General features: G+C 43.2%; 1 long non-coding RNA gene across 1 annotated transcript in view; it reads right to left on the reverse strand.

Annotated features, from left to right (window-relative positions):
* LOC147030193 (uncharacterized) overlaps positions 1-22771 on the reverse strand; it is a 143861-nt gene that overhangs the window by 83750 nt on the left and 37340 nt on the right. The window contains exon 2 of the long non-coding RNA XR_015056256.1: positions 14987-15078. This is a non-coding gene — a long non-coding RNA (uncharacterized LOC147030193). The remainder of the gene's footprint in view (positions 1-14986; positions 15079-22771) is intronic.

Here is a 22771-nt window from a genome sequence, read left to right on the forward strand (position 1 = left end):
TTCGGCAAATTTAAACACCTCTTTTGAAGATACTTAACGGCCGTATTTAATTAATCCTTTATCGAGCCTCATCATTGGTCACCTCACTGTCCCTTGCTGGGGTCTTAATTTGGCAATTTTTTGGGGCCTCCTCAACAATGTCTTGACTTGGAACAGGCCACAACAGTTTCTTAGCGGCAAATATTTTTTTCCATTTTCCTCACTCAGATCATCGAATGCTTTCCTTCTGTGTTTGCCGATCCAAATTCACCAACACCTACATGATTTTTCTTCAACCTTTCCTTTACCTAATCTAACGTAATCTTTATAATAATGATAATAATAATAATAATAATAATAATAATAACAATAAAAAAATGGTCTTTTAAAATGTTACAACTTCCTCTTTCACACGTGTAGTTCTCGGTATTGTATCATAATTCACGACTCTTTTTCTTCTTCAAAAGGCTGTTTTTATTTTCGACTTTTCCTTCATCCCGTGTCTAAAAAGTCCAACTGTTACAATGTTTTGTTTCTCCATTCTCTTAATTCTCCTTCATTGCATCCCTCACATAATATCTTCAATCGCATCTCTGACTTTCCTCCCTCAACACGTCTCTGACTCCCTAGTATCTCTCCCTGGTTACTCCCTCCTCCAGTATGACAGACTTGAGCCTCATCCGGGTGGCAGCGTTGCTCTCTTCATCAAAGACTCTGTTCCTCACTCTCCATGCACTGCCATCATCCCCCACCCTCCCAGGAATACCTCTGGCTACGACTTCCCCTCCACCCCCACTTCATGTTAAAGGTGTGTTGTGCTGTCCACCAAACAGTGATGACTCCATTTACACCTCGCTCGCTGAAGACATGAACCAACTTCTATCCTCTCATCCAAACTCTCTCTTCCTCACATGTGGTGACTTCAATTGTTATAAGGCCAGTTGGATGGGTGTGGGTACCTCTCTCACCTGTCATGGCACTTCACAAAACATATCTGCGACTCATTGGGACTGACACAATCTGTCAACTTCCCCACCCGGATCTCAACGAATGATACTCCATCATTTCTGGATCTGATTTTGACCAATTTCCCTGAAAATATCTGCTGTTCTAGCTCTGCTCCAATCGGTTGATCTGACCACTTGCTTGTCAAAGTAGACATTTCTCTAGCTGTTATTAGAGAACCACCTCAACACCGTACAGTCTGGCATTTCACTCATGCCAACTGGCAGGGACTTCAAGCAGCCATCAAACTTCTAGACTGGTCTCCCATTTCTACTTTCCCCCAACATGAACTGTGAACTCGTCCTGGGAATACTTTCAAAGAAACTTGCTCTCACCCATGCACAGATTTATCCCCTCATGTCTTCAGTTGTCCTACCATTCCTCCCGCCCATGGTTCACTGAAGCTTGTGGCGAGGCAGATGGCCTGAACCAACATGCCTTCGCCTCAAGGAAGGCTAATCCAACTGAAGGCAATCTCAGTTCCTTCCACAAAGCTCATAACAAGTGTGTGTCTACCCTCAGTAGAGCCAGAAAACATCTTTCTAATCTCAAGTCTGAACTCTCAAACCTCTCTCCCTCCTCCAAATCCTGGCAGCGTCTACTTAAATCTGTTTCTGGTGTATGTTCCGCTTCCATCCACTCCCTTCCCTCAAATGGCCACACAGCTGACACTGCACGTGAAAAGGCTGAATGCCGAAACTCCGTGTTTGCTTCTAAATCTTGTGTCTAAAACCCATCGCTTTCTGCATCCACCTGACCCAGTCACACCTAGCTGTTCCTGGACTGTGTCCTTTTCTCCTCAAAAGGTGGAGAGTTTTCTCTCAAACCTCGACTCAGATTCTGCAACTGGTCCAGACAGCATCAGCCCGCGTGTCCTAAAAACCTGCTCTGCGGCTTTGCTCACCCTTTCCCTGTTGTGTTCACCCACTCATTTGCTCAGTTATCTGCCATCTGCTTGGAAATCAGCAAATATTACCGCTCCATATAAAAAGGTGCAAATCAGATCCCTACAACGACAGACAAATCAGCCTTCTCCCAATCATCAGCAAGATTATGGAATCCATCATCGCTTCAGACATTAAATCCATCCTCTTCTTCAATGGCTTGATTTCCGATCATTAATTTGGATTCAGATCAGGTCACTCTACCCTGGATATGCTGCTTCTGCTCTCCAAACAATGGATCGAGATCCTCAATGCCAGATATGAAATCAGAGCCATCTCTCGCGACATATTTCGTGCTTTCGATACGGTCTGGCACCCTGCCCTGCTCACCAAACTCTTTTCCTATGGCATCCCAGGACATTTCCACTCTTGGCTCACAGACTCTTCTCCTGTCACAGCCAACATTTGGCCCTTAATGGATTTCTTTCACCCCCTCCTCCTATCCAGACTGGAGTTCCTCAAGGCAGCGTTCTGGGCCCTGTTCTTTTTCTGGTTTTCATCAATGATCTCTCCGACTCTCTGGAAAATCCTCTATATTTCTTTGCTGATTACTCAACCCTCTGCCATACCATCTGTCATCCCTCAGATCAGCAAGCAGCAGCCTCTTCACTCTCTGCAGATGTGGATAAAACCACAATTTCGTCCAACACATGGAACATGTCTTTCAATCCTGACAAATCCCACACTCTCACTTTGTCTCTCAGAAAGGTCTGTCTGGAACCCCCCCCCCCACCTACTTTCTCACAATCCTCTTGAAGAAGTCCTTCATTCAAGCTTCTGGGTCTCATGATCTGCCAAGCTACATTTACAAGCTGGCCTGCAAAGCCAGTCACTGATTGGGCATCCTCCAGCGTGCAAAGTCCTTCCTTGGCACATCTGAGCTCCTGACCACATACAAAGCTTTCGTCCACAGCCTGATGGAGAACAGCTCTGCCCTCTGGGCTGGTGCTCCTGCCCCTTACCTTTCTTGGCTTCATGCTGTGGAAACCAAAGCATTTGGGATCACTTGCAACTCACACGATGATGCTGAGTCCTTTGGTCTCTCACCACAGGCAGGTTGGTGGTCTTTCTGTCTTCTACCATCTCTTCTCCGGCCTTGCCCCCTCGCCGCACCGGCTCTGTCTGCGATATGTCCCCCCCCCCACATTTCCACAGGGAGCTCAAGGTCTGCCAGCAACCCCCTTCTGGAAAAACTACCAAAATCAAGCTCCCACAAACTTTCAATCCCACTCTTCCCTCCAGGTTTGTAAAACAGCAGTTCACCACCATCTCTTATCTTCCCCCATCCAGAACCATGATCTTTTCTACCCCCGTGATTCCACCCCAGACCCACCTCCTTCAAATTCACTGCTTTCTTTACTGAAAGTTCCTGTCGTGTAAGGACCTGAAAGTCCCTGTTGTGTCCCTCTTGTTTTTACTGTGTACCCTGCCCAATCCCTCTCCCTTCCTCAGATCTCCTCATGTCTCTGTTCCACACTGTTTTTTCCTTCCCTCTCCTGCCCCTCTTATCTTCTGATCCCATTGTTGTACGTTCTGGGTGTTAGCTCTCATAAGAGCCTTGACATTGTGTACAAAATAAAAAATGCTTATAAACGCCCAGAGACACCAGCATTTGTGGCTTTTTTTCATTTCCGCACATGCCATAACCTCTAGAATCTTTTAATCTGAGCCTAATTTCAAAATGTAAGCTCCAGAATTTAACTTATCATCAGTTCTGACTACTAAGAAAAGTATTAATTTGTCCAAATCAGACATCACTTGATATTCTGGGCATCTCCGGGCGCCATGCCTGATGTTGGCTTAATGGTTAGGGTGGCAGCCTTTGGATCCGAGGGTCCTGAGTTCAAATCCCGCTCAGCTGTTGAATTAATACCAGGTGGGGTTAACTCGGCCTGTCATCTTCCGAGGTCGGCAAAATGAGTGCCGGAATGCTGGTATGCTGTGTGGGAGTGGCAATCCATCCAGGATTGTGCTCAATAGCCAAGGAGACTGCTTAAGCAGCACCAACGCTCTGCACAGAGTATGGTCCCAATCTCCGCCTCCTCTGGGTGCATAGTGTTTATATAACTGATTGGTGATCGCTAATTGCTTGCCAAGCCTGTTCTGTTCCTTATCAACCACTTTGTAGGAGTGCTTGCTTGAGTGCTGAAGCCACTTGGTGAGTGCAATAGAAACTAATTGGTTGTTCGTTTCCAAGCTGTCGCCATACATGGCAAAAGTATTCACACTGTCACTGAAATTATCGATCAAATTGAACAAAGTTCAAGGCCATTCACCTGCATATGTCCCCGCACTGTCTTGCGTGCGGTGCCTTGGACAGGTGAAAATGTGCAAATTTAATTTGACGTTTTCCCTTTATTTATGATCTTCTTTCATTATACGACTCGTTACTTCGACATGGATACATATAAAAATGAAATGAAACGTTTCATTTAAAAAAGTTTCTTCAACCGTTTCTTGGAGTGTTTGCTTGGAGTGCTCTTCAAGCTTCAATCTTTTCAAGCTTCAATAGCGATACAGTGGCACGGTTCTCTGTAGGGACATCTACAGTGATAGGAAAGCAAAATAAATGAAATGATTACAATGAGTAACAAAAATATTTTTAGTTATGAAGTAAGGAATCACCACAACATGGCAGGAAAGCCGAGAGGTATGCATGCTCCCTCTGTGTAGCCTGGATTTGATTCCCGACCCAGCTATAAACGGTCATCCCAGTGTTTCACAGGCAGAGTGATTCATCGATGTGTGTGATGTCTCTCAGATGGACATTGAACTGGATATCTCATCTGCCAGAATCCCCCCTCTCCACCTGCTCACCCCTGCTCTCTCTCTCTGTCTCTGTCTCTGTCTCTGTCTCTCTCTCTCTCTCTCTCTCTCTCTCTCTCTCTCTCTCTCTCTCTCTCTCTCTCTCTCTCTCTCTCTCTCTCTCTCTCTCTCTCTGTCGAAATCTCTCTCTCTCTCTCTCTCTCTCTCTCTCTCTCTCTCTCTCTCTCTCTCTCTCTCTCTCTCTCTCTCTCTCTCTCTCTCTCTCTCTCTCTCTCTCTCTCTCTCTCTCTCTCTCTCTCTCTCTCTCTCTCTCTCTCTCTCTCTCTCTCTCTCTCTCTCTCTCTCTCTCTCTCTCTCTCTCTCTCTCTCTCTCTCTCTCTCTCTCTCTCTCTCTCTCTCTCTCTCTCTCTCTCTCTCTCTCTCTCTCTCTCTCTCTCTCTCTCTCTCTCTCTCTCTCTCTCTCTCTCTCTCTCTCTCTCTCTCTCTCTCTCTCTCTCTCTCTCCCATATGTATCCCTCTCTCTCCCATATGTATCCCTCTCTCTCCCACCCCTCTCCCTCTCCCACCCCTTCCCTCTCTCTCCCATGGCTCCCCCCTTTCTTTCTCATTCCTCTCTCTCCCACCCTTCTCCATCTCTCTCATCCCACCCTCCCTCTCATTTCCATCCCACCCCCTCATGTTAAGGGGACTGTTAAGGACTGACGGTTTAGTTTTGAATTCAAAACTGCTTCTCCAGAGTGTAGCATGTATGAATCAGATTTTCAGTGAGCCGACCATAGTTTGGCAAAGGGCACTGCATGTGCAAGCAAGTATGCATGTTGGCAGGCCGTTGCCCGGTAGATAGCGTTGGTTTTAAATGCTCCGCCTGGTTTTATATGGAACCCAGAAGGTTAAAAAGAAAATGTTGCTGTTTGGGCGCATTTTATCACCCTTCCTTCCCCTCACACTGCCTTCTCTTCCCTGCATCTCACGCCACATTCCCTTCCCCTCACGCTGTCTTCCCCTCCCCACCATGCTGCCTTCCCCTCCCCTCGTGCTGCCTTCCCCTCCTTGTGCTGCCTTCCCCTCCCCTCGCGCTGCCTTCCCCTCCCCTCGCGCTGCCTTCCCCTCCTCTCCCATTGCCTTCCCCTCCCGTCGCGTTCCCCTCCCTCCCCTCACACTGTCTGCCCTTCCCCTCACACTGCCTTCCCTGCCCATCATGCTGCCTACCCTTCCCATCACACTTACCTCAACCCAAACCCCTCCCCTTTCCACCCCCTCCCCCATAGACATCATATTAACATGCTATTTTAACGTACCCTATTTCATTCAAACTTGTACTATGCCCCTCCCACCCTTTCTCCCACTACCGAAGAACGCAAGTTGAGAACCCTTCCCCCCATTTCCCCCTCACAGCCCCTACCAAACTCAAGTCCAGAACACCCCCCACCCATGCTTATCTCCTTCCAAACCCCTTCCCCACTCCTCCCTCCCCCATAATCCTCGCTCCCACCCCTTCTCCAGGAATGAATAACGACGTTTGGTGAGGTGTTGCTTTCCCCGTCCCTCACTTCCTCATCCTCCCACCCCCCCCACCCTTCCTAACTCCCACAGCCATCTTTGCTCTCCCCACTCCCTCCCCTCCCTCCTCTCTCTTCCTTCCCTCTCTCCCTCTTTCACCCCCCCCCCCCCAATATTCCCATCAGCGAAGCGACAGGTTGTATTTGCTCGTTGATAAATAAACCCTGAACATGCCCTGAGCAATACATGAGTGGTATCATCTTAGTTATCTATTTCCTTGAAGGCCTCCTGCACACCACAGAAGGACCAGAAGAATGACAAGACTGAAATACCAGTGCTGCACCCGACGGACTGCAGTGACACCCAAGTGAAAATGCGGCTCTGGCGGGAAACAGTTCGTGCTGCAAGCCGGAGCGTCACAAGGAGAAGGGCAGGTTCGGGCGTGGCCTATGGTGGGGGCTGGTGAAAAGAGGCTGTGAGCAGGGTACAAAGTTTGTTTGTTGGCAGGGTACTTGTACATCAGTCAACTTTCTCAACCGTTTGGAGGCTTTTAACTTTGGCACCTCTCTCGTTATTTCTTGACTGCTGTGAGGCCTGGGTAATTAATGGTGACCTTTACGTGCATTAAAAAATACATTGTTTAGTACCTAATGTAATTTCAACTCGAGAAGTTTTCAGAGAGTTTCAGCAATAAGTTATAATGAAGTTTATTTTTCGTTTATAAGGAACTTTATTTTTCGATGTTTTATTGACAGCTCTCAGGTCAGGTCAGGTGTCATCTCCATCCAACATTCAGCATAACTCAGTCCAGTCCACCTCTTTATACTGGCCATCCAAGTAATTCTTGATCTATCTCTGCCTCTTGCCTTCCAACAGTTCTTTATAGAAACAGTCTTGACAGAGGATTATCTTGGATATGACCAAGATAATCTGCATTATGTATCATGATGGTCCTCAGCAAGTTTGATTGAGAACTAAACTCATTTGAGAAATGTCTGTTTGTTTGACTTCTACGCAACCCTGATGGTCGGTGTGTGTGTGTGTGTGTGTGTGTGTGTGTGTGTGTGTGTGTGTGTGTGTGTGTGTGTGTGTGTGTGTGTGTGTGTGTGTGCAAAGAATATTCTTAGGTGTTGAAATGTTTTCATAATCCCTGTGATTCAGGGGGAGGGGGATGACCCCAATTCTCTTGTAACAGCACTCGAGGTGTGTGTGTGTGTGTGTGTGTGTGTGTGTGTGTGTGTGTGTGTGTGTGTGTGTGTGTGTGTGTGTGTGTGTGTGTGTGTGTGTGTGTGTGTGTGTGAGCGCGCGCGCGCGCGCGCTCCACTTCGAGCCTTAGATACAGGTATGAAGGGGTTTTGCAAGTTAGACTAAAATACATCAATTCTGGTGGAATTAACCCATCTGTAATTCTGGGGGACCAGACTCGGTGGCGTAATGTTTTGAGCGTCTGCTTTCAATCTGTGATATCAGTGGTTTAAATCCCAGGTGAGTTCATGAGCTAGTCATACCAAATAATGAAAAAATGGTACGTGCTGCTTCCTTGCTTGACGTTGAGCATTTAAAAGGATAGAGCATGGACAAACAATGTTGGCAAGGCAATAGCAAACCACCCAGTATATATTGCCAATAAACTGCTTCGGTAGCACCAATGTTCTGTAAAGAGTATGGTACATCAAAATCAAAAATATTCTGGGAGAATTAACCCATTCTTAGGGAAAGGGTCTTCATTCGCAATTACAAATTAAGGATGGAAGAGGATGATGATGTGAATGATATGAAGGCAAATGGTTAAAAACACTCTCTCGAAGATGAAATAATTGAATTGCATCAATGTCATATGTTTGAGGGGTCTGCTCTGAATCTGTGAGGTTGGCAGCTCAAATCCTGGTCGAGTCTTACCAAATAATATAAAAATGGTATGTGCTGCTTCCTGGCTTGATGCTCAGCCATTAAAAAGGATAGAAAACAGACAAACAACCATATGTTGGTGACCACCACACAGGCTTGAAGGGCCTAATGGCCTCTTGTTGTGATTAAGCTCATTGTCAGGGAACTCATATTATTTTATCACCCTTGGTGTATTGTTTTCTGCAATTTCAAGATTGTTCTAAATGAAAGATTTTTGAATGAATGTTGTTTCTTGGTTTGGATGATCGATTTCAGAAACAATGACAAAAGTCACAACCAATAATTATAATTTGTGAAGTATATGCTTCGTTGGACATCCATCCTTTGGCCTTGACGACAGATTGACACTTTTTGTGCACGGATGAGATTCGATGCATTCAACTGTCATTTCCTCGATCCATATCTGCATCAAAGAAGTCTGAAGCTCAATCACGATTTTTGATTTTTCAGCCAATTTAATGGTGTAAATGTTTGAGGACGTTTCCGTTGGGTTGAGATGAGCACTGTTACCAGGGCAATACAGGTTGTGAATAGTATTATAAGACTCTTTTCGCAGTTAACATGTTTCTAATAAGGCAGATTTAAAGAGCAATCAGAGTGTGAATAGAAGTGAAACTAACTTCAGTACAAACTGTCAGCCCGACACCTTTTTAAACGGTTATGGGAATGAGAGAACAGTTTATTGCCTCCTGGAAAAACCTCATTAACAACCATTGATCTCCAAGTGGAAGCCATGGCAGTAAAAAACAAAACAAAAATGTAGTGAGCGCATGCGGCCGTAAGAGAGCGCACTAGACCGATGGAGCAAGGATGTATGGTCAATGCCAATGTGAGCCGCAAGTCGTGCTTACTTTCAGTGAGAGCTCACGGCATGGTACGAGGTATCAGGTATACACTTATCAAATGTTGCCGTACCAGGTACTCTGTATAAAGTGTTCAACTGGCTGTCCCTTCTGCTGGTACTCGCTTGTGGACGTCAAATGTTCCATCATGTACCATTCCAAGAGAGCAAGCAGCTGTTCTTGGGTACCTGGCATTGGCAAATTCTAAAATTTCTCCACAATCTGAGGGTTGCTTGAAAAACTACTGTAAATGTCAAACTTTAAAACTTGGCAAAGTTATACGTTTGCGGCAAAGACGTTTTAAAAGCCAGGTAGGTATTAATCACATGCATTTGATGTCTCCGACAGGATGTTTTCGAGGTGGCGACTTGTCTAGTCAGGGTTTGATTCCTGATCCGAGGATAAATTGTTGGATTGCGCTGCTTCACAGGCAGGGTGTTGCATCACAAAATGTGCAGTAACCTCAGATGGACGTCAACCCGAGTATCCTTTCTGCTAGCATAAGCTGGTGGATGTTAAAGATCCCACCGAAGTATTTTTTTGAAGGATAAGGGAGTCATTGCGGGTACGCTGAACAGGATTATGAATACCATCACGTGAAGGAAACTAAATGCTAAAAGAAACTACAAAAATCGTTAAAACTTTAAAGCGACTTCTTGCATTAGAGACGTACGTACATCAAGAAGTAGACATCTTTTGTTTCCTCTGACCGACAATCAATTCCTTTCGCCATTCATGCTTTACCTCGTTTCACAAACATGTCCATATGTGAGAAACAGCATTTGAAGATTAAACAGTCAATACCTACCCACACAAACGGAGCAAACATGTGTGCATTTCTCGTGGTATATGATATGAGTTTACGTGACTACGTAGTCAATAGAATGGGTGCGAAAGGTAGTTGGTATTAAGAAAATTTTGGTGGTCGGAGCGAAATGTATTTTATTTGTCGAGTAATGATAATCGTAGGTGCGCGCTTCCACGAGCATGTGAAGATGTTTCTGTGTATATTCGCTTGTTCATCTGCCTCATATCTCATGGGGAATGCTCTTCCGGCTTTGAGACCCTGAGAAGTTGCTTTGAGTATAATCATTACACTGTGGCAGCTCTTCAGTCCGTGTTATAGCGGTTATCCATTGGAGCATGCACACGACCAAAAATCGACAAACTCGGAGATGACTTTTCAGATTTATAAGTTAATGCAATATTCATCAAAACGACTGCTGAAGCTTCCACTGCTTAATCGTCATTAGAAAACACACATAGTGACGAATTTGTCCCCTTTTCTTCTTCTGTCACACAGAACGACACAGAGGAAATCGGTTATGATCATGTGGCAACTACATCCTTGCACCTCACGTAGAACCACCCAACAAAATTACCTCCGCCACCGAAGGTGGACGGAGATTACGTTTTCACCCCTGTCTGTCTGTCTGCAAGCAAGATATCCCAAAAAGTTGTGGATGGATTCAAATGAAACTTGGTGGACAGGTTTGGTGTGTGACAAGGACAAATGGATTCGATTTTGATGAAGATCCGAATCCGGATCCGGTTACTATAGTTACCCTCGCCGAAGGAGAGGGTATCGCATTTGGATCCGTTTGTTGGTTTGTTTGTTTGTTTGTCCGCACAGAACTTTCGTATCTTTCTCCGCAACCGTTCATCAAATTGAGATGAAATTTTCACCATTGGTGCGACTACTCATGTAGAACGTTTTAACGATAACTATGGCATCATAGATCACGTGGTATGGCAGCCATGCTGGAAAAAAGGGAAAAAAAGTTTGGACCTCTGTATCTCTGAAACCACACCAAGGAAAAAATTGAAACTTGGCACATACAAAGTACTCGTCATGGGAATTGAGTGTGATTTTTTATGACGTCATAGGCGCCTTCGTTATGACATCATAATTGCATATTTCGAATGCTACATCCGATCAGTATGAAAATTTTCGAGGTTCATCGAGGGATAAAATAGTCCACAACAATTTTTGATGACGTCATCGGTCACGTGATTTGGCAGCTATATTGTTTAAAAAAATTTTTTGCAAAAATCTTTTCTGAAATGGCTGAACAGATCGAGGAGAAACTTTACACATATGACCGCCTATCCATGAGGAACAAAAGGTTCACAAATATCACGTCATAGGTCACATGGTTTGGCAGCCATATTGGATTTACCATTAAAAAAATGTTTAAATCTTCTCCAGAATGGTGGACAGATCGAGGGGAAACTTCATAGAAATGTTCCCCAAAGCATGCGTGTACAGGTTGTTAAGGAATAATTGATGTCGCATGGTTTGGCAGCCATATTGGATTTAATAAAAAAATATTAAATAATGTTTTCTCTGGAACCACTTAATCAATCGATGTGAAACTTCGCAGTTGTGATCTGGTAGTGATGTGGAATACAAGTTTTAAATTTCAACTTAATCGCACACATGGTCCAGCAGCCAGAATTATTTATTTTTTGATGTTTTTTTTTGTTTGTTTTTGAATAAGGCCCATTTGGTTGTGCCTGGGGGGGGGGGCGTTTGAGGGCAGAGGAGTAGCAACTGAAATGTGAATCCTATCCAGGTTCCTCCTGATGACTTCATCTTTTATTTTTGCTTGTTTGGGTTCCTTCTGATTACTCCAATACAGGACTGTACCTATTTGGTCTTCCATTTGATCTGAATTGAATGTGGGCGACTCGCAGTAATCTGATATTCAAATGTTTAACCCACTAGGTGGGCTAAACATTTGTATGTTTTCTTCTTCATTATATATGGGCTGGAAGGATAGTTGAGAGGGATGTGAACTTTCCTCTGAGCTGTCTCGCCTGGGTGCCATCCCTACCAACTCTAAAATGCCATCCTGGTGTTTTGCATGCAGGGTGAGTCAATATATATATATCAATATGTGTGCCATTCATCCAAAAGACGTTAAAGGCCCGGTCACACCTTGACGTTTTAGCCAACGTATGCCGATTTTTGAATTTTTTTTCTAAAACGCTGGCACACGTTGAATACGTTATGGGTAAGTTTTGATAACATTGAGAGCACGCTGAAAAACACTGCCATATGTCGTTGTACGTTGGCTTTAAACGTTGTACTTTTTGGTTGTCCTCAAATTTTTTCATGCTTGAAATTTCACGACGTATGCCAGCGTATGACTCACATGTTCCGCTACGCTGGCCACAAGTTGTATGCACGGTCTGCGATCGTTGACAGACGTCAACACATGCTACTTGTAAGTTAATCATAAGTTGAGACACGCCGAGGTAATGTTTAGCGTACCCGAAACTTATTTCTAACCTATGATTAACGTGTTGTTGCCACGTTACGCGATCGTTGCCACACATTGACAGACGTTACTTTTAAGTTACTCATAGGCTGAAAGACGTCGGTATAATGGATCATCCTTGCGTCAGCGTCCACGGCCACGGCCAGGACACTTATTTGCAGCATTCTTCAAACTTTTCTTCGGCATGACGAGGATGTTCACACTTCGATGTCTAGCTTGGCTATGATTCCAATTGTCCATCGGCAGCGTCTATTTAAAATAGTCGAGCTTGAGCGTTTTAACACGTTCAGAAGAAACGCTTCAAATTTCAAAACCCCAGCGTCAAAAAACAAAGGTGAGTGACAGCAATTTAAATCGTTCATTGTAAACAATGAAAATAGTTGAGTGGTACCGTTTAAAAGTCGTTGAGTGTAAAAAAATTGAATTGTTGAGCGCAAGCGTCTACTTTCAATAGTGGGGTTTGAGCGATTTAGCACGTTCAATAGAAACGATTAAAATTTCCGAGCGCCAGCGTCAAAAAACAAAGGCGAGTGACAGCAATTTAAATCGTTCATTGTAAACAATGAAAATAGCTGAGTGGTACCGTTTAAAAGTCGTTGAGTGTAAAAAAAATCCAATTGTTGAGCGCAAGCGTCTACTTTCAATAGTGGAGATGCAGCCATTTAAATCGTTGAGTGGCAGCCTATGAATAGCAAACCCTACGTCACCGGCAAAGATAAACTGCCGCACGATATGGATAAGTTAGGCTATCGTTGGGCATAGTTTGTGAACGCCGGCTTCACGATAATTATTCGTTGGTATATCGTGTCTATAAGTAATCAAAGCGCTCTATGCACATTATTCGTTTGAGCGTTTTAACACGTTCAGAAGAAACGCTTCAAATTTCAAAACCCCAGCGTCAAAAAACAAAGGCGAGTGACAGCAATTTAAGTCGTTCATTGTAAACAATGAAAATAATTGAGTGGTACCGTTTAAAAGTCGTTGAGTGTTAAAAAAATCGAATTGTTGAGCGCAAGCGTCTACTTTCAATAGTGGGGTTTGAGCGATTTAGCACGTTCAATAGAAACGATTAAAATTTCCGAGCGCCAGCGTCAAAAAACAAAGGCGAGTGACAGCAATTTAAATCGTTCATTGTAAACAATGAAAATAGCTGAGTGGTACCGTTTAAAAGTCGTTGAGTGTAAAAAAAAATCTAATTGTTGAGCGCAAGCGTCTACTATCAATAGTGGAGATGCAGCCATTTAAATCCTTGAGTGGCAGCCTATGAATAGCAAACCCTACGTCACCGGCAAAGATAAACTGCCACACGATATGGATAAGTTAGGCTATCGTTGGGCATAGTTTGTGAACGCCGGCTTCACGATAATTATTCGTTGGTATATCATATCTATAAGTAATCAAAGCGCTCTATGCACATTATTCGTTCATTGTGCATTTGTCCAACCCGTTATGAATAGACCTAAATCGTAAAAACAAGCCATAGCTCATTGTTGAAAAAGCCCCATAAAAACTTAGCCGCGAAGAACTTCGAACAATGGTGAAAATATGTTTCCTACCCGTGGACACGTGGACACAAGGACGATCCATCATAACCCACACCCTCCCCCTCACACTCACCTACTACTGCCAACATGAACAAACTACTACTAATACTAATACTAATACTGATACTGATACTGATACTGTTACTGCTGACATGGACATCGACTCAAAAAGGACTCGAAAACACTGTTGGGTTCCCCTTTTATGAGCAGCATTTTTATATACCAATTCCCAAAACCGCTGGGAACACGTCTTTATATGGCAGTTGTAAGCTAGAAACACGTTAATTTTTTTTTTGTCGACCGGAAGAAGTCATTGGAATACGTCTACATACGTCGATGTGTGTTGGGACTACATAAAGAATTGGTTCAAAGCACGTCAAACATAAGTTAGAAATAAGTTTCATGTAAAAAAGACATTACCGCGACGTGTTTCGACTTATGAGTTGCTTATAAGTAGCCTTTGTGGACGTGTGTAAGCGTCCACATATCGTGTGTAAAACTTATCCCCATCGCATGCGGAACGTGTGTCATACGCCGAGTACGTCCCAAAATTTTGAACATGTTTAAAATTTCTTGACGTACTCTACTTACTACAACGTATGATAGCGTACTTTAGCGTTCTACTCACGTATACCAAACTTACTCATACTGTATTTGACGTGCCCCAACGTTTTAGACACATTTTTCTTAGGTCGGCATACGCTGGCAAGAACGCCAAGGTGTGACCGCGATGTTGTCACTTCCATTTCTACGGCAGTTATGATTCGAATCGTTGTGTGTCAGCCTTTTAATAGGCTACGTCACGACATCGTCGGCGATGCGTGCAACGCGCTATGCCTAAGTTAGACTATCGTTGGGCATCGGTTGTGTAGGCTGACAACAGGTTCAGCATTCGTTGGTACAAGTTATCTATAACACAACGAAACATTCTGTGTCCGTTACCAATGCGTTATACATAAGACCAAGTCGCTATGAATACGTCCGAATCTTTAAAAAAAACATCAAAAGTTCAACGTAAGCCAGCGTTTTACATACATTTTAATACGTTGCCATCGCTGGCTAAAACGTCAAGGTGTGACCGGGCCTTAAGGCTGGAGTAGCTGTCTGCCAGCGCTGGTTGTTGGTGGATGTTAAAGATCCCAACATTTCCTTTGTGAAGAGTAGGCGAGTTATGAATATTTTAAACCACGAATAGATAAAAAAAATTTCTGCACCTTCATTAAAGGAGCTTGTGGGAGAGTAGTGGCAACTTGTCCAGGATTTGTTCTTTCCCAGGACCGTTTTGACTTGTGAACACCCCAGAGCTCTGTCAAGACAAGAATATGGGTGTCGAACGATTATGAATTATATGCACATATTGAAAAATAACAAAAACATTGGTGAGCATGCCTTGTAAAGATCTCGTTCGTAAGACTTTTTGAACACCCATCTATTACTAAAATTAGAAGTGTCCATCCGTGTGTGTGTGTGTGTGTGTGTGTGTGTGTGTGTGTGTGTGTGTGTGTGTGTGTGTGTGTGTGTTGTATATGTGTATGTGTATGTGTATGTGTATGTGTGTGTGTGTGCATGCGTGCATGTGTGATTCCTCATTCTACAGGGTTTCTGCTGTCGTGGAATAATAAAAATGGTTCCACTGGAAAGCTAGCAATCGATTTACTTACAACAAAAATTGGTGTCTAATCATAAAGATGCACTTTCCAAAAACCCCTCTTTCTGAGATTGAGGATGAAGAAGCAGAATATGAGCTTGATGTAGTGGTTCAACCAGTAACATTTACTATTCTATGACAGCAGGAACCCTTTAGGACAAGGAAGAACAACAACTACATCCACGACAACAACTATGTGTAAGAAACGATCTTTTTTTCATGTGCTTTACTTTATTTTGCATCCTCATTGACACTCACAGATAAACATTAAACATGCAATATGTTTGTAAAGTACAACATGCTGTCTCTTGATTGAATCCATCAGAAAAGCGACAATTAGGCAAGTCTACTCATACATGAAATATGTACATGTACTGTCCTATTATTTTCTAATGCAGACAGGCGTCAGTAAATAATACCCCGTTTGCCTCAGGGGTCAGTAAACGACTTGCACTGTGACATGTATACAGGCAAAAATTGTAAGTCGTCTTCCCCCTTTCCTCCCTCGCAAGGGGGGAGGGGTTGTGCCCATGACCTGACCATGGGTACTCCCAACACGAATGCAATTTATTTAATGATGCTCCAACTGGAACACAAACAACACAAAAAACACGGTTTATTAATGATGTCATAAAATGTGGTTCATCGCTGCACATTGATACACTTGCTCCAACATACATACAGTAAGTATGTGTATATATATATATATATATATATATATATATATATATATATATATATATATATATATATATATATATATATATATATATATATATACATATATATATATATATATATATATATATATATATACACATTTATCAGGGTGTGATTACACATTGTAGAAACATACGAACCATGTTTCCCCATTGTTTTGGGTCGCTCACCTGCATTTGATTTTTCATTTATTTTTGTTTATGGATGCTTTCTGATGGATGCTGTGATGCTTTCCTGGTGTATCGGCTTCGATGTCCGTTGGCACACAAAATTACCATGCTTCCCCATTCAGGTCACTCACCTGCATTTTTTTTTCATTTATTTATATTTTCATTTAAGGATGTTGTCCAACGATTCCATGACTTTTCTGGTGTCCTGGTTTCAATGTCCATCAGCACACAAAATTTCAGCTTTCTGCATCACCCAGAAGGTACCGATCTTTAATATCAGTCAGTCAGTTGTCAGAAAGATATATATATATATATATATATATATATATATATATATATATATATATATATATATATATGTATATGCTAGACGACCCGTAAACCCGTTGGGTTACCGCTGTGACAGCGGTTGACAAAAAAAATTCGTTAAAAAGAGAAAAAAAAAGATCGCCCCAGGAAACTATACTGCTGAGGTTGTTTGCATTGATCAAATTCTCCCAAAGCGTATTTGACTGATTCGGGAATTGATTTCTTAATAATTTTTTTCTTTGCCCAATTTTAATGAAACTTGATACTGCACACCGGAGGCGAATGCTGAGTAAGGTGGCACTAACATTTTTGCACTACCATGTACCATTTTGGCTGTATTTCAGGAACATACATACATACATACATACATACATACATACATACATACATACAAGATGAGAGTTTTAGTAGTTATATATATATCTCTATTATAATACCAAGCTTGCACACTAAAAACTCGGCTCGCCGTCACACAATCCCTATGAAATTGCTGTGGCACTTCGCGGACATGCCGACAATGTTTGGGAAGTCTTGGCGTTCCATAGTACCACTTGCATTTTGCACAATGCGTATTTTTGTCATTCCCCGTGTACGGTCTGTCGTCTGCTACCAGCTATGTTGTACTGCTATCCCGTGCATGTGCACGGGTATTGCTCATATATATATATATATATATATATATATATATATATATATATATATATATATATATATATATATATATATATATATATATATATATATATATATATATATATATATATATATATATATATATATATATATATATATATATATATATATATATATATATATATATATATATATATATATATATATATAGTTACGGCTGTGGAAATTCGCACTACACCATAAAGGGCCCGCAGGTGAGATATCTCGATAGGTACATGTGTAGTTAGCCCAAACCCGTTGTATAGAGGGAATATGTGTGATTCATCTGGGCTGCAACGCTTTGAGTTAGCCATTTTTTCTTTCTCTATTATTATTTTCGACCATTAAGCCGCCAACAACACCAACAGCCACGACCTTAACCTTCACAACTCCATCCCGAAAACATCGCTTCACCGCCATTCCCAAACGACACCATAACCAGCAAACCCTCCACTACCTTCGCCTTTCTCCTTCACAACCAACAACTGCACCACCTGTGAACACTGAACGTCGGGCTGTCTCAGGCCCGTTCGGCGATTGGTGCCAAACGCACCGAGCCGTGAGCGCGAATGGCGGCCTTTCCGAGGGGAAAATTTGGATCAGAAATGCTTCACGCCCACTTCCCCTCCGTCCAATGGGCGAACGCGGGACCCAAGCCAGCCAGCCACTCCCCTCCCCCAGGGCATCAACAATTTCCCCTTTCCCCCTGCGCTGAGATAGTGCAAAAGGGGGGCTCCGTTCCTCCCCCACCCCAAATGTGGTGCCAACAAGCACGCCAGGGGCCCGAAGTCGTGGCACAGCGGCGCAAACACTTTGCGGCTTGTCCGCCAATGCGTCACGAGGACGCGGGTAAGACCTCCCCGGTCTCGCGGACCTGGCCGCTCCTCCAGGCCCCGCGCGCATTTGGCCTACGGGCCTGTCTGTCTCCTTGTCTGTGAGGGTGGCTTCTTTCTTTTGCTTTTGTGTAAATGTGTGTTGGCGCCATCTGTGAAGTAAAACTGTATAAGTGTGGCCGTGTGTGCGCGTAGTCGGTTTTTAACTCTTACATTTGCTTTATGTGCATTTCGATTCTGTATGGCTGTATATAGGTGCTTTCCGTGTGCCGCGGAATAAAATGCTTGCTTGTTGAACTGTTCCCGCTCTGCTTTGTCTCCTTCCTTTTAATTGACTCTCCATCCTGCTTCACGTAAGGGGTTCGTAGTGGGTGCAACATCCCGGTAAATAATAGGAACCGTCAAGGCCGACAATAACACCGCTCAGTTATCACTGTAGCACGGAACGGACCGCTTAAGCGGTTCGTGTCCGGAGTCGGCCTGTGGCATGGTACGATCGCCCGGTCGACCACTTGCGCAGGTACTTAGGTAGATCGAATTTGGCGAGCAACCCTATCCTGCGCGGGTGGGCAAATGGCACGATCGTGGTGAGGTTAAACCCCCAACCGTGACTAGCTCCAGCGTTGTTCCGAGAGGGTCATGACTGAATTGTCCGTCCGGTGGGCGACGTGCCGCGATTCGAGTTACGTGGCCGATTGCACGCCGGCGGGCGCGAATTTGCAACAATATATATATATATATATATATATATACATATATATATATACACACACACAACAATTGACCCCTCCCACAGTCATCGAGCTGAAGAAGCTGCATAAAGCAACCCAATAAAGCAACCTACAGAAGGTAAGCGCTATGCTGTTTCGAACCCTTCCAAGAGAGTTCCTTAACAACTGCAGACATGTTCACACATGTACATACATGAGAATCTCAATGTGACACACCTACTACCAGACCGGTTTCATCACTTATTGGCGAATCATCAGCGATAGCACAGACAGCAATGCATACCAATGAGGCTCCCAAGCATGTACCACATGCAAACGTCAAAAGCAGGCAATATACAAGTAAAGACCCACCCACATCTCTCACCTGTGAATGTCAATCAGCTCTCACCTAATCAAAGAAACCCAGGTGGCAAGGATTATAGAAACAATTGACCCCTCCCACACTCCTCCAGCCGAAGAAGCTGCATAAAGCAACCCAAGAAGACCTACACAAGGTAATTGAAACTGGTCTGGTAGCTGAGGGGGTGTGTAGCATTGAGATTCTCATATGTGTACCATGTGTGAACATCTTTATAGTTGTTGAGGAACTCTGGAAAGGGTTCAAAACAGCATCGCGCTTCCCTTGTGTAGGACTTCTTTGGTTGTTTGATGCAGCTTCTTCGGCTCGAGGAGAGTGGGAGGGGTCAATTGTTTATATTATCCTAGCCACCTGGGTTTAGTTGATTAGGTGAGAGCTGATTGGCTATTCCCTGCATTCACAGGTGAGAGATGTGAGTGGGTCTTTCCATCGATATATATATATATATATATATATATATATATATATATATATATATATATATATATATATTATATACACACATGCATATACATACATATGTATAGATATAGAAAAACTCCCACACACTCTTCAATCCCAATCTTCCATCCAGATCTTCAAAACAACTGTTCACCACCATCTCTTATCTTCCCCCATCCAAAACCATGATCTTTTCTACTCCCGTTAATCCACTCTAAACCCACCTCCTTGAAATTTCCTGCTTTCCTTTCTGGAAGTCCATGTTGTGTAAGGTCCTGAAAGTCCCTGTGGTGTCCATCTTGTTTGCCCCATGTACCCCACCCCATCCCTATCTCCTCCACAGATCTCCTGCTGTCTCTCCTCTGTTCCTCACTGTTTTGTCCTTCCCTCTCCCACCCCTCTTGTCTCCTGCGTCCCTTGTTGTGCGTTCTGTGTGTTCGCTCTTATACGAGTCTCGACACTGTACACAAAAAAACAAAAAACAAAAACACTTAAGTTCAAGATCACAATAATTGTACAATGCATATTCCAATGTAACCCCACAATTTTCTGATGTGTGTCGGTAAGTGATACTTTATGATAAAAGAAGGGTCTTTGTGGTAGACAAATGGCAGGACGTGCCATGGTCGTGGTCTCGCGCCGCATTATGGCAGCCTGCTGCCCACAATTCCCTCTCTTCCTTATGCCACCTCTGCCGCCCCTTTATTTATTGCACTTCCCGCCGTGGGAGAGGGAAATTAATTACCGTCGTTCAGACATCAAAATCATTATTGATGTTAATGGTGTCTCTCGGGAAATGTGTCATTCAATTAGCTGCATCCTGGAGACATTTAATTGCGCAAGCGCGCGCTCCGGGCGTCACTGACCCTCCTGCAAATTGTGATTAAGAGTTTCGGTTCGGAATATTGACAGTTCCTTTCTCGGAAGCTCATTCACCTCAATGGTAATGAGTCTGTCCAGGGCACGGAGGGCGAAAGGGTAATTAAAGTCGTCGCATAATCTCTTTCAGCCCGCTTTGCGTCTCTCACGGTGGCCGCAGAGCGTGGGGTAGGGACACAGGGCGATAAGGGCCAGTTTGCTACAGGGAGATCTGGCCTACACAATGGTGGGTGTGCATGCTTCGAGGGAGGGAGAGGGGTGGGTCCGGGTTGGAGAGGGTAGCCCATGTGGAATGAAGGCAAGAGATTGCGGTGGTTCGAATGAGGCACAAAGAAGGGATTAAATAAAGAAATAAAGAAAAACAGACGACGAAACCGAGAAAGTGAATGAGCAGAAAAAGGGCATACAAAAGGTATATTTATACCATTTAGATTATGTGTGATGTGAGCACGTAAGTGGAAAGGAGGACGTGCAAGGTCGGTGTCCAGCAGCAAAGAGAGAGAGAGAGTTAATGAGAAAGTAATGAGAAAAGGATATACTCCACACCGTAATCTCAGTGTCGTGCGACACTCAATCAGCCTTTACAAACGCACGTTTACCCAGACAGACCTCGAACAAGAACCCATTAAAACGGTGCGAAAAGCACCATGACATCCAAACATGCTGATCTACTTAACTTTTCAAATTATCAAAACATTTATTTCTGGTTACTTCAACAATACTACACTTGCAGAATTTTACTGTACAAAAAGCAAACAAAGAGAAAGGTCTTGTTGAGCATTATTCGCAGTACCTTTGTTATCGGCAAGGCTGACAGGATAGCTGAGAACCTTAGACAATTAGAGGTCTATGCACACTCACCTTCGAGCTGTCGACATGAGTTTGAATCTTGATCCAGCTATAAACTGTCATCATCGTGTTTCACAGGCAGGATGATTCATCAATGTGTGTGTCGTCCCTCGGATGGACGTTAAACCAGGGTCCTGTCTGCTGATAGTAGTTGGTGGATGTTGAAGATCCCACGGTGTCTTTTGCGAAGACGAGGCGAGCTATCGCCGGCACTGCGAGTAACTTACAAATTTCTCCTAAACCCACCTTTAGTCAAACGTCAAGCCGAGGCCAGCTGCTTTGTAAAAGACTTGGCCTAAAAATGTTCCCACCCAGATGGTGGTAACAGTTAGGGCTGTTCTAGTTGTTGCAGTACTTTGTTCTATGCACGTCATGTGTGTATTTGAAGTCCTTGGGTACAATATATATATATATATATATATATATATATATATATATATATATATATATATATATATATATATATATATATATATATATATATATATATATATGAGAGTGGGGCAAGATGGTCCCTTTTTTGGTTTTGTCCGTTTTGCCATCAGATTATTTGCCAGCCAAACACCATTCAATTGCCATTCGTTAGTCCATCTATCTCCCCAAGCAACTGCCCAATTTAGAGAATATTAGAGATCATTGAATGTCTATAAAATGCAATTCAAAATTTGTGGTTGAAATGCTCAACTTGCCCACCCCTGGGGCAAGTCGATCATCACTATGGGGGAAGATGATAATGGTCCTAAGGAAACATGAGGACAGTCTAAATTAGCGATGTGTTAGAATTTTAATGAACGGAAAATAATTATATATATATATATATATATATATATATATATATATATATATATATATATATATATATATATATCCATCGAGGATACCAACATAATATTTCCAAAACATTGTCCCATACACAACCGGATACGAACGTCCATTTTCATGTCATTTATCTTTGTGTTCCAGTCTTAATGTCTAAATTCGCAACTCCCACTGACTGAGATTAATTTTGAATACCAGTTGCTTTGATTTTCTCTAGCTTCCGTTTAAAAATTCGGGTGGAGGTAGTTTTCGAACGATGTCCCACTTGGAAAAAGTCCCACAATCGATCTCGTCCACAATGAACATAGCTTGATCGAATTTCATATGAGAAGGTACTTTGCGGAGAAAGACTCCCTCATATCCATTGTTGTCGATTGCCCCGTGTACCCCATCCCATCCCTACCTCTTCCACAGATCTCCTAATGTCTCTCTCTGTTCCTCACTGTTTTGTCCTTCCCTCTCCCACCCCTTTTTTTCAGAAGCCCAAGCGCTATGTATATAATTGATCACGCTTTTTTCCCATCTATTTTTGTAATTACAAAGTCTCCTTCAATAATATCATTACTGTCA

The sequence above is a fragment of the Eptatretus burgeri genome, chromosome 3 (assembly GCF_056783735.1).
Source record: "Eptatretus burgeri isolate ZD-2024b chromosome 3, Ebu_testis_v1, whole genome shotgun sequence".
Classification (NCBI taxonomy): Eukaryota; Metazoa; Chordata; class Myxini; order Myxiniformes; family Myxinidae; genus Eptatretus; species Eptatretus burgeri.